The sequence below is a fragment of the Urocitellus parryii genome, chromosome X (genome assembly GCF_045843805.1).
Source record: "Urocitellus parryii isolate mUroPar1 chromosome X, mUroPar1.hap1, whole genome shotgun sequence".
NCBI classification, from domain to species: Eukaryota; Metazoa; Chordata; class Mammalia; order Rodentia; family Sciuridae; genus Urocitellus; species Urocitellus parryii.
The window spans coordinates 86,775,531-86,789,093 of record NC_135547.1 but is presented as its reverse complement, the minus strand read 5'-3'; the positions used below and the strand labels follow the sequence as shown (position 1 = coordinate 86,789,093).

Genomic DNA, 13,563 nt, shown 5'->3' with positions numbered 1-13,563 from the left:
GCCTGTCTTTACATGCCATCTTTGTATTAGCACCACAGTGGCCATGGACTTTACATGCCTGAGACATCTGGGCAAAATTTTGGGCGACAACTTTATCAGAAGCTAAGATACTCACTTAAATCGCCCAGAATAGAGACTTTTTTTAAAAAAATGAGAATTGTTAAGGATAGCAAGTACATAACTGATGGGATGGCAATAAAGGAAGTCTTAAAAATTTCTCACACTTCTAATCTGAAAAATTTATCCTAAAGAAACAATTAATAATACATACAATATCTTGTACAACCACAAGAATGGGGTCCTAATTACAATAAATTATAATTCATGTATGCATAATATGCCAAAATGCACTCTATTATCATGTATATCTAAAAAGAACAAATAAAACAAATTTTAAAAAGACATAGCTATAAAAATATATCACAACATGGAATATAGTTATAAACAGCAAATATTGATATTTATCTCCTTTACTTACTCCACTAAATAAATAATGGTATAGCCATCCTCAGGGATGTTATGTAGCTCTTTAAAAATATATTTAAACATACTTTTTTTTGCTGTGCTGGGAATTAAACCCAGGGCCTCACACATGCTAGGTAAGTGCTTTATCACTGAACTAGACCCCCAGTCCTGTAAGATAATGTTTTATGTGAAAAATACCATAAAAAGTAAATATGTTATGATTACCTTAAAAATACATCTGTGTAGGTGTATACTAAATGGTCTGGAGGAGTATATCCCAAGAAATTAAATAAGTTTTTCTAAATTAATCCTGAATTGGTAATAAGAAAAACAAATTCAACCTTGTATAAAGAGACTTATCAACCCTCAAATATGATAATCTTAGGGCAGGTCCCCATTATTTCCATATATAATATTTTAGTAGTTTTAAACAAAAGTAAAAAATGAAACATTAAATTGAAAAGACATCTATACAGCTTAGATCTGAGGTAGAGGCTGGTTTTTCACTAGATCCCACTTATGGAAGAAAACATTGCCTTAAAATTTGGGGTACATTTCCCAGATCTAAGAAAAGAAAAAAAATATAGCACTCAACAACCTGAAATTCTAGCCCTATTCATGCCTGGATTGGATGATATTCCCTGTCACCCAAAAAGAAGGCTCACTGGTCTCAGATTCAATGCACATATTCTAAAGTCCTTTCCAATCAAGAGCATTTAGTGAGAACTGTCCAATCCTGTATGTCATCATGAAGGAGGAGGGTGGGCTTTCACTATTACTTCTTATCTCCTGAGTTCTCTGTTTTTGCCATTTGGCTGGACTTTGGTCTCATGCTTCAGAGTCTCAGGTTGCTCTGCTGTGCAGAAGCTGAAGATCCCAAGCAGGCCCAACTCCTAAGCTCCAGGCAATGACACAGAATCTTGCTGAGTTGCTAAGTGCCTTACTAAGTTGCTCAGACTGTCTTGGAATTTATGATCCTCCTGCCTCATCCTCCTCAGTCACTGGAATACAGTTGTCCATCACAAGACCTGGCTCATTTGCTTTTTAAAAGCACCAACTTTCATATTGAAACTGTTAACATTCAGGGATGTAGCCATTGATTTTACTGAAGAGGAGTGTGAATGCCTTCAGCCTGCTCAGAAAACTTTATAAAGAGATGTGATGTTAGAGAACTATAGAAAATTGGCCTTCCTGGCTATGACTCCTTATCATACCTGAGAATATTCACCAGAGAAGGGCACAAAACATATATTTCACAAAGTTATAAGTGGAAAATATAGAAATTGTTATCTTAACCATTTACAAAAAAAGAAAATATGGGAAAACTACAAGTGAGGGAAAACACCACAAATCATATCAAAAATCAGGCTTTATTCACTATCAGAGAATTTATACTGGAGAGAAGCCCTACAAATATAAAAAAATGTGGCAAAGCTTTTTTTTTTTAAAAAAAGATCATATTTACCACAGAAGAACACACACTGGAGAATGTGATAACGTTTTAAAGAAAACATCAATCTATATTAAGCAAAGCAGGATTTACTCTGAAAAGAAGTTCTACAAATTTGAAAAAATATCGTAAAGTATTTAGTCAAAAATCAAACCTCATTTAGCAAAAAAGAATTCACACTGGAGAAAAGCCCTACAAATGTAAAGAATGTGGCAAAGCTTTTAGTAGAAAAACAGGCCTTATTTACCACAGCCGAACTCACACTGGAGAGAAGCCCTACAAATGTAAAGTATATGTTCAAATATAAATCCTTATTTGCCACAGAAGAACTCACACTGGAGAGAATCCCTACAATTGTAAAGAATGTGGCAAAACTTTCGTTCGAAAAACAGGCCTTATTTGCCACAGGAGAACTCACACTGAGGAGAAGCCCTACAAATGCAAAGTATTTGACAAAGTTTTTACTCAAATATCAACCCTTTATTTGCCACAAAAGAACTCACACTGGAGAGAAGCCCTACAAATGTAAGGAATGTGGCAAAGCTTTTAGTAGAAAAACAGGCCTTATTCACCACAGCAGAACTCACACTGGAGAACAGCCCTACAAATGTGAAGGATGTGGTAAAGATTTTAATCAAAAATAAAACTATATTCACCACAGTAGGAGTCACCTGGTGAAAAAGCCTCAAAATGTGAATAAAGTTATAATACTTTTAAAGAAGAATTAAACCTTATTAACAACAGAATTTATACAGAAAAGAACCCCTACAAATGGAAACAACGTAGCAAAGCTTTTAATAAGAAATCAGAACCTTTTCACCACTAGGCTATTTATTCTGGAAAGAAGACCTACAATTGTAGAGAATGTAGAAACATTTTAAATTATATATCATACATTACTAGACATCAGAGAAAACACACTGGAGAGAAGCTCTACAAATGAGACCATTGAGAATGGGTCAACATTTAATCCTCACCACAATAATCATAGCAGAGATAAATTTTTGAAATGTGAAAACTGACAAAGTGACAATGCCTCCAAAATTTATTCACCAATACTCAGCACATGAGGATACATACTGGCTAGAGAGAATACAAATGGGGAAAAAAAACCTTTTCAAATCCACATGTTTCTTAAACACTACTGATTTTTGGAGAATTCATTGTTCCCAGAAACCCTAAGAAGTTAAATAATATTTCCAAAACTTATTCAAATTTTAAATTCATCAAACATCTGAAAACTCATACCAGTAGTGAACATTGAACAGATTTTGTCAAAAATGTATACCTTATATAACAACAAAACATTTACAATAAATACCTTGACAAATGTAAAGTCATTAACTATACATTACACCTTGATGTGTATGGGGATCAGTAAAACACAGAACTCATTTAAATATAGAAAATGAGTCACTGTCTTTAACTTTTGCTTAAATTTATTAAACATTATCCAGTTATTTGTAGAAATATCAATCTTAAATATCATACATGCATAGTGTAGAAACCTCATCTTTGAAAGCATATAAATTTTTTTTCTAAATCAAAGATTACTAACTATTTTCACTTTTGAATACTGGAGAAAACAATTATAAGAAATCTATTTTTTGATGTTTAACACTGAATTGTAATATTTTAAACTTTATTTTTTTTATTGCAGCTTAAATTTAGGGATTTTAAAACACTGAGTCACATTTCTAAGCCCTCTCCCTCTTTTGTGAAATTTGAAACTCGTCTTTCTAAGTCGTTTGAAACCACACTAAGTTGCTGAGGCTGACTTTAAACTTCTGAAACTACTCAGCTTCCCAATTTGCTTGGATTACAAGCATGGACCATCATGCCCAATTTACAGTGCATTTTTTACCTATATTTACCTGATGTATGCAATATGTTCTTATAACTGAATATTTGTTTATATGTTAACACTCATGTATGGCATCCTGTCGTTAAATGACAGACATCACAGTATTCCACTTGATTAAATGTTCTATGTAACAGTAAAACATACCATTGAATAAAAAAAAAAAGACAGCTACAAAAATGACTCAGCACCTATTAGTAAACAGTAATTTTGGAAGTATTATAAATATTATAATAGAACTTCATTTGAAGCTATCAGATAAAAAGACAGATAAGCCAAAATCCCATGATTCTGAGGACTAACACAAAGCAACATTAATAATCCTATTAATAACTATAAGTGGTCATAAAATATAATTAAATATAATTCCAAATAATTGTCATAGTAACTATATTTTGTTTCTCTTAAAACACAAGCTTTGCCTCTGGACTTATGCATTAGGACACTGTGTTACTGTTCCATCTTGCTGGGACTCACCTTCATTCTTATGAAGTTTTTTTTTTGTTGTTGTTGTTTGTTTGTTTTGTGGTATTGGGGATTTAACAAGGGGCAGGCTGCTACTGAGCAACATCCCTAGCCTTTTTTTTTTTTTTTTTTTAACTTTTTGAGACAGGTCTTGCTAAATTTCCAAGGTTGCTTTGAACTTGCAGTCCTATTGCCTATCTCCTGAGTATCTGGGATTACAGCTGTATCCCACAGTGCCTAGGTGAAATTTTTTAAATACAAACATTTGTCAATTTGAATACATTTTGTTGAATCTTATATGTACAAAAATATCTACTTGCTAAGGTATTTACTGTCAATTTCTAAACAGTGATTATGTTAAAGAGCTAATTATTTAATGTATAATTTGAAGTTAGTCTAATATATCCAGGAAAGAAACAATCCCTTAATGTGGGTTGACTAGATTAGAGGGGAGAGAAGGCACAAAATGGTACACAGTCATCATCTTTCCCTCCATCCCCCAACTTGAAGTCCAAATGTAAGTCCGAATACCAATCCCTTTTCCTAATGAAACTTTGATAGCTGGATATCTGAGACCTTGATAACCTGCTAGCAACGTCCAATAAACCCAACGCATCCCTGGATACTCTCCTGCAGAATGAGGACAAGGCTAAAATGAGAAGCAAAAGCAGGTCTAGATTTCTATTGGCCACACCATTCTCTTCTTTCTATCTTGGCACTTAAGATAAAGATACTCTTCATAAACTTGCTTCAAGATTTTTCTGCCCCAAGCTACTATAAGCAAAAGAAGAATCAATAAATGATTCCAAGAAATACCTATTACAAAGACAATTTATCTACCTCATAGAGGCCCTCTACTAGGTGCAAACTGGTTCTTTCTCTTTTACACATTCACCAAGCCTCCTCTCCCTCCATCAGTAGATCTCAGTCCCACCTACACTTTAGAAAATACCCAGTGAAGAAGAAAAGGAGAACAGAAAGGAAAGAGGAGAAGAAGAAAAGCTAAGCACATGGACAACATCCCAGAGATTCTTATTTACCTATTCTGGAGTGAAGGACAACAGTAAAACTGGGAGATAATTTTAAATATTTTATAAACTGCCTCATGGTATTACTAGCACTCCCTTTCAGTACATTTTAGCACCCCTTATTTATTGAGCATTTATTACATGCCAGGAACTTTTCACATTTTAGATTATCTAATCCTCAAACCCGTAGAAGATAGGAGTTTTTCTAACATATTTCCAACAAACAGAAAAGTTCAATGACTTGTACACCGAAAGCCCATATATACATCAACCACAGTCCATAGCATTTTACTATAAGTTCATTATCAAGCAATTCACTATCAAGCAACCCATTTTATTATTACACATTTCAAATTTAAGTTGCAAATAAAAGATAGTTTTAAACTTCATTTTACAAATGAAAAGAATCAAACATGAGAGAGATTAAATAACTTTCCTCAAATCATGCACTGAATAATTCAAGAGTTAGAGTTCAAACTCAGGTCTAATACAAACGGACTAAAGTCAATATGTATCTAGACTACTCTGTTATATATACATGGTATATATCTTCTCCGCAGGAGAATTTTTGTTAATTTAATTGAGTTAAATTATCACTGTAAATGATGTCCCATTTCCATATTTTTTGTATTTATATAGAATCCATCTATAAAGTTATGGATTATCTAAGCCCCACTCTTGGTAAAGCTAAAATTTTAAATAATGAAATTTACCCTAAAAAATAACTGTTCCAGGGGATGTGGTTGTGGCTCAGTGGTAGAGTGCTCACCTGGCATGTGTGAGGCCCTGGATTCGATCCTCAGCACCACATAAGATAAATAAATAAAGGTATTGTGTCCACCTACAACTAAAAATATTTTTTAAAATAACTGTTCCAAAGCACAGTTCCTTAGAAGTAATTCACACAATAACACCCATGTTATTAAATTAACACCAAGTTTTTATCCAAAAAGATAAAAACATATCAGTGCCACAAAGACTGAAAGATTTTTTAAAAACTTAAAAGAAGTTAGGAAGATGTTTCATTAATTTTGAGGCTTATAAGAACTAGATTAAGGAGAACCTAACTGTACAGAGAGTTAAAGTTCATACTTTAACCCTAATATCTGCCCCCACTTGATTAACCCAAGAATCTGTACCAACTAGCAAACTGATCAGGAATTAGTATTGTCTTAGCCCTCCAAGCTTTTAACAGATATTTGAAAGAACAATTAAAATTGTTTGGTCGTTTTGTTTTAATGACAGGTGTTGGCTAAGTACAGTGGCACATCCCAGCTGCTTAGCAGAGTGAAAGAGGAGGATCACAAGTTTGAAGAGAGTAGATTCATTTATTTATGAATTTATTGAAACTAGGTCTCAAAATAAAATTTAAAGACAGGGCTGGGGTGCAGCTCAGTGATAGAATGCTTACACAGCATGTGCAAGGCTCTGGGTTGAATTCCCAGTACAGAAAAAAAGGCAGGACAATGAGGATTATAGATGGAAAAGGAGAGGACTGACAGAGCCATTTGGCATTCTGGAGGGTAAAGCTCTTTCATATAAAGCCAAAGTGGGAAGGATATCAAAAGGAAAAATTGGGGTACTTATGCATGTTGGAGATCATAGTCTTTAATATATGTGATTATTTCACAGCATTAGAGAAATCATTACGGAGATAAAAGTATACCTCATCTCAGTACAGAATAATGACAACAGAGCAATCCCTACTAATACAAAGAAAATACACATCTCCTTGTCTTCAATCTGTAAATCTGTAAAAAGGATTTAAACATTGCTGAAGAGAATAATGGAAGTCAAAGAAAATCTTTATAAAGTCAGAGGGTTGGGCAGCGTAGTCTAGATTTGATAGAGCTTTATAGGTAATTAGGTATAGCATTGTAACTTTTTTTTTTGCATGAGATGGTTTTGCATAGAGCTGAGACATTTTAAAAGGACCATTCTGCTTCATATAATGAGAAAGATGCTATAAAGGACCAAAGGCAGAAAGAAGAACAATTGGGAGGCCCCTGGAATTATTCAAGTAAGAGATGGACCACACCAACAACAACAACAAAAAAAAATGGTGGAAATGTGAGAAGGTAGGCTAAAGATATACTGTTAATATAAAAATTAAAAGACTTCTTGATGGTTTGAAGGGGATTATGAGAGAAAAAGAACAGAACATAACTATAGATACATGGCTTGAGCAACAGGAAATAAAGAGTTGTCATTTCTTCAGTTGGGGATGACATGGAAAGAGCAGATATCCAGTGGTAGGAAATGGAAAAAAAGTATTTGATTTGTAAAATACTAATTTTGAAATGGCATTGTACAAACAAGTGGAGACGTTGGATGCACACTGGAGATAAATGACAAAAAAATCATCATTTGTCAGAAAAAGATATAGAAGCAATCAACAACTACATGAAAAAATGTTCAATATTGGACAAATACAAATCAAAACTACCCTAACATTTCATCTCATGCATTCAGAATGGCAATAATCAAGAACACAAAGAACAATAAGTGTTGGTGAGGATGTGGGGGAAAAGGCACATTCATACATTGCTGGTGGGACTACAAATTGGTGCAACCATTCTGGAAAGCATTTGGAGATCCCTTAGAAAACTTTGAATGGAACCATCATTTGACCCAGCTATTTTATAGCAGCTCAATTCAAAATAGCTAAACTGTGGAAGCAACCTATATGCCCTTCAGTAGATGGATGGATAAAGAAACTCATATATATACAATGGAATACTACTCAGCATTAAAAGAGAATAAAATTATGGCATTTGCAGGTAAATGGATGGAGTTGGAGAATATCATGCTAAGTGAAGTAAGCCAATCCCAAAACACCAACAGCTGAATGTTCTCTCTGATAAGTGGATGCTGATCCATAATGGGGGCACTAGAAAAATGGAGAAACACTGATTAGACCAAGGGGGGTGGGGAGGGGACATAGGGGCAGGAAAGATGGTGGAATGAGATAGAAATCATTACCCTAGGTACACGTATGACTGCACATATGGTGTGATGCTACATTATGTATACTCAGAGAAAAGAAAAGTTGTGCTGCAACTGTGTACAATGAATCAAAATGCATTCTGCTGTCATATATAACTACTTAGAATGAAAAGTAAATTAATAAATATTAGATCTATTCCCCCAAAAAAATCATCTTCTGGAACATAAAGATAAGTTATAAGTATGAAGCTGTGTATATATGCACATGCATGCACATGTACACATGTACACATACACACACACTTGCACACATTTCCTGTCCTGTTTGCTTAGAACCCTAGAATAATGACTGGCAAGTAGAGCTAACATACCCAATACCTATTTTTTGGTACCAAGGATTGAACTCAGTGGCACTTAAACACTGAGCCACATCCCCAACCGTATTTTGTATTTTATTTAGAGACAGGGTCTTACCGAGTTGCTTAGTGCCTCGCTGTTGCTGGGGCTGGCATTGAACTCGTGATCCTTCTGCCCCAGCCTCCTGAGCTGCTGGGATTACAGGCATGTCTGGCTTTCCAAGGGTTTTCTTCTAAATTACATTACCCACTAAAAGGAATCAGAGCTCCATAGAGATATAATTTAAATCCTGGTCTGGGGCAGGCAAAGTAGAAAATTAGCCTGGAATATCTTAGAATTTAATGAATGCTCAAAGAATGATGAAGACATGACAAAAGGACATTAAGGGACACATTGGATATACCCCCCAAATATGGGTCATTTTAACTATCCAAATAAACAGTAATAGTATATTGTGACCTAGTAACAAAATAACATTGCATAATGAGATAAATAAATGAAGGAAAAGGGCCACTAATTAATATACAGAAGAATGACAGGGTTAGAAAATAATAAATGGATGCTGAAACTACTGAGTGAAAGTTTGATGAGGAAAGGAAGATTTACATGATTTCGAAATACTGCCCCCAAATAACTTATAAAACTCTAAAACAAGAAATGGCAACTTCATAATAAAAAAGACTGATAAGACCTACGTGAGCCACATAATAAAAGTTAAACACAGCAATACTGGGATACACTGACATTTTCTCCTGATATAATACACTGAAAAGAATACAACATTATTTACATGGTATTCATGCTAAAAATGTATGCTCTAAATTTAATAATTAAAAAAATCTTCAGACAGACCCAAGATGAGAGCCATTCTACAAAAAACAAAGAAACACCTGGCCTCTGCTTTTCAACATTGACAAGAGAAACAAAGAGTTTCTGGGGAAGTAGCTTAGTAGAGTACACGCCTAGCCACAAGAGGCCCGAGGTTCAAACTCCAGCACATGCATGCGTGCATGCACACACTCAAAAAAGAAAAGAAATACAAAGAAAGGCTTAAGAACTATTCAGGATTGAAAAGAGACTTAAAACCTAAAACGATAACCCAATAAAAAGGAAGTCTTGAATAGACATGTTACAAAAAAGTATATGAATCTCTAATAATTATGTGAGCAGCTGTTCAACATCACTACTAATCAGGGAGATGTGGGTTAAAAACCACAATATATACCATCAGCTAAAATGTAAAAGAATGACAAAATTAAATATTGATATGGATGTGGAGTAACTGAAAGTCTCATATATTGCTAATGTGAATATTCACATACAACTACTTTGAAAAACGATTCAGCATTATCTTACATAGATACATGTGTCCTTATCCTATGACTCAGCAATCCCACAATTAGGTATAAACCTAAGAGAAAGGAGTACCTATGTTCATCAGAAAATATACAGGAAAACTCACAACAGCTTTATCTATAAGAGGAACAAATCAGAACTAAACCTAATGTAAAATAATAGGAAAACATATAACTGAATTATGATATATTCTACAGTGGAACAACTCAGAAATGAGGAAAACTAGTGATATATGCAAAAATGTAGATAAATCTCAGTTTATCTTTTTGGGTGCTGGAAGTGTTCTTCATATTCATTTGCATTTCATGAAGACACCATATTTCACCACATAATCATCACCACCATATTAGTTTATATTCACAAGTATTCCATGCATCTTAATCTTTCACCAAAGACAGTTTAGAAATAAGTGATTTTAAGCAATACTGGCACAATTTTAAAAAAAACAAGCTTCACATGATGGTTGCATCCCACATTTTGGGGGAGAAAAGGCATTAAAATCTATGACAGTTATGCAACAAAATACACATGTGAAAACTCATCAAGTTGTATATTTACAATTAGAGTGCACTGATGTATATATACCCTATTTGTCTCCATAAAAAGAATGTTTTTAAAAAGATATGCTCGAGTTCTTATAAAACACTAACAACTGGGCTCATGTACATGTTTCCATACAAAAATAACTGGACAGTGCTAGAACTGTAGCTCAGTGGCAAAGAGCTTGCATAGAACATCTCGTGAGGCACTGGATTCAATCTTCAGCATTATATAGAAAATAAGTAAATAAAATAAAGGTATTGTGTTCATGTATTATCTATGTTTATATCTATATGTTTAGATATAAATATAGACATGAAGAAAATTACCTGGACAACTTTAAGGGTGTTTATTTATTTATTTTTGGTACTGGATATTGATCTCAGGGGCACTCGACCCCTGAAACACATCCCCAGCCCTATTTTGTATTTTATTTAGAAACAGGGTCTCACTGAGTTGCTTAGCACCTTGCTTTTGTTGAGGATGGCTTTGAACTCGTGATCCTCCTGCCTCAGCCTCCAAGGCACTGTGATTATAGGCATGCGCCACTGCATTGGCAAGGGTTTTATTTTCGAGAAACAGAAAAATAGATAACTTCAACTTTCTTAATATTTTCTGCATGTTAAAATAAAGTATTTGAGGGGGGAAATTTATTTGTTTATTCGTTCGTTCATTCATTTATTGATTGATTGATTACAGGGAATTGAACACAGGGGCACTTGACCACTGAGGCACATCCCCAGCCCTATTTTGTATTTTATTTACAGACAGGATCTCACTGAGTTGCTTAACACCTCGCTTTTGTTGAGGCTGGATTTGAACTTGTGATCCTCCTGCCTCAGCCTCTGGAGCCCCTGGGATTACAGGCATGTACCACTGTGTCTACCTGGAAAATTTATTTTTAAAAGCTATTTTCATATAAGGAAATAAAAGATCTACAATAAGACATACAAACCTGTACACCAAATATTTCACTTATAAGAATAAAGAATATCACCTAAATTGGGCATGGTGGCACACACCTGTAATCCCAGAGATTCAGGAGGCTGAGGCAGCAAGATCACAATTTGGAGGCCAGCCTCAGCAACTTGGTGAGATTCTAAGCAACTTAGTGAGACACTGTCTCAATATTAAATGGGCTTTCATGATAGTTTAAAAAGCTACTGTGAGGATTTCAGCTTAGAGCAGAGCCTTATACACAAACTCCGTGAGCGGAGATCTTTCATTCTGTTTCATCAGAATGCATATATGTCCTACTTTAGGAAAAGTAAAACATTCATTTACAAAAGAAAGTCAATTTGCATCCTAAGCATTTTAATAAAAAATTAAAACAAAACAGAAAAATCAAAAGGCCTGGAGATGTAATTCAGTGGCAAAATCATCCCTGGGTTCAATACCAAGTACAAAAAAGAAAAAAAGAATACTATCTATAAGCACATAAGAGGGGAAAGGGAAAAAAAAAATCAAACTGGCCTTGGACTTAAGTTCTAACTAGGAGACAAAAATAACAAATGTGCAGAAGGAAAGAAAAGGTTATAATTTTTTTGTACCCAGCCAAGTTATTTTTCATTTGTGAATGTAAATGAAAAATCAGTTTCAAGTACCCAAAGAATCAAAAATTGCATACCCAAGTAACCTTGAAAAATTACAAAGGCATTCTCCAAACTACACGGGCATTTGACACCATAGAAGGATCAAGAATAAGGAAGTCAGGCAGCAGCTCAGGTGGTAGGAGCAGCAGCAGCAGCAGCCAGGCAGCACAGTTCCAGAAGGCTCCCATGAGCCCTCAGGATGCCCAAGAAGAAGGTCAGCTTGGCTAAAGGCCCAGAGGAGGACAAACCTGCTCCTCGCAAGGCAGAAACCAAGTTAAGGAAGGCAGTGGGTAAGGATAAATCTTCAGACAAAAAAGTTCAAACAAAAGGGAAAAGAGGAGCAAAGGAAAAACAGGCTGAAGTGGTAACCAAGAAACTAAAGAAGATTTACCTGCAGAAAACGGAGAAATGAAAAACGAAGAGAGTCCAGCCTCTGATGAAGCAGAAGAGAAAGAAGTCAAGATTGATTAACCATACACCATGTCTTATCAATGGTCCCCTCTCCCTTGTTGTACAGCCCAGAGGAATATTTTTATCTGCAAAAATTTCAGTAGCTCTAAAAACATTTTTAAAAAGGAGGGAATCCCACCTCATCCCATTTTTTAAGTATAAATGATTTTTTAAGTGAAATCATTTGCTGTTTGTTTATTTTGGGATATAATCAGAAAATAGTGGGATATTAAATTATGGGAGGCTTGGATTGTCTTGGGTGTCCACTTAACATTCCATACATAGGTGGGGGATTAGTTTAAAATGCTATAATACAAAGAATATTAAATGGCCGTTTGGAGTCATTGGTCTTCCATTTAACGTCTTGAATATTTTAAATTACTTCTATTCCTGTGTTTTTTAGTTGAATTGTTTTCTAAAGACCAAACAAAATTCCAATGACATTCCTCATAGAAATATAACAAGCAATCATGAAATTCATCTGGAAAAATAAGAGACCCAGAATAGCTAAAGCAATCCTTTAGCAGGAAGAGTGAAGCAGATGCCATCACTATACCAGAACTTATCGACTATACTACAGAGCAATAGTAAAAAAAACAGCATGGTACTGGCATCAAAACAGACTGGTAGACCAATGGTACAGAATAGAGGATGCAGAGACTAACCCACAAAACTACAATTATCTTTTATTAGACAAAGGTGCCAAGAACATGCATTGGAGAAAAGATAGCCTCTTCAACAAACGATGCTGGGGAAATGGGAAATCCACATGCAACAAAATGAAATCAAACCCCTCTTACCATGCACAAAACAATTCAAAATGGATCAAGGATTTAGGAATAAAAACAGAGATGTTGCATCTAATAGAAGAAAAAGTAGTCCCTAATCTCCATCACGTGGGATTAGGCCCCAACTTCCTTAAGAAGATTCCTGTGGCGCAACAATTAAAATCAAGAATCAATAAATGGGATGGACTGAAACTAAAAAGTTTCTTCTCAGCAAAAGAAATAATCTGTGAGGTGAATAGAGAGCCTACATCTTGGGAGCAAATCT

General features: G+C 34.8%; 1 protein-coding gene and 1 pseudogene across 3 annotated transcripts in view; one reads left to right on the top strand and one right to left on the bottom strand.

The window, feature by feature from the left end:
* Wnk3 (WNK lysine deficient protein kinase 3) overlaps positions 1 to 13,563 on the bottom strand; it is a 140,781-nt gene that overhangs the window by 55,441 nt on the left and 71,777 nt on the right. The gene's annotated exons all lie outside the window — the stretch shown is intronic.
* LOC113195771 (non-histone chromosomal protein HMG-14 pseudogene) lies at positions 12,260 to 12,531 on the top strand (annotated as a pseudogene).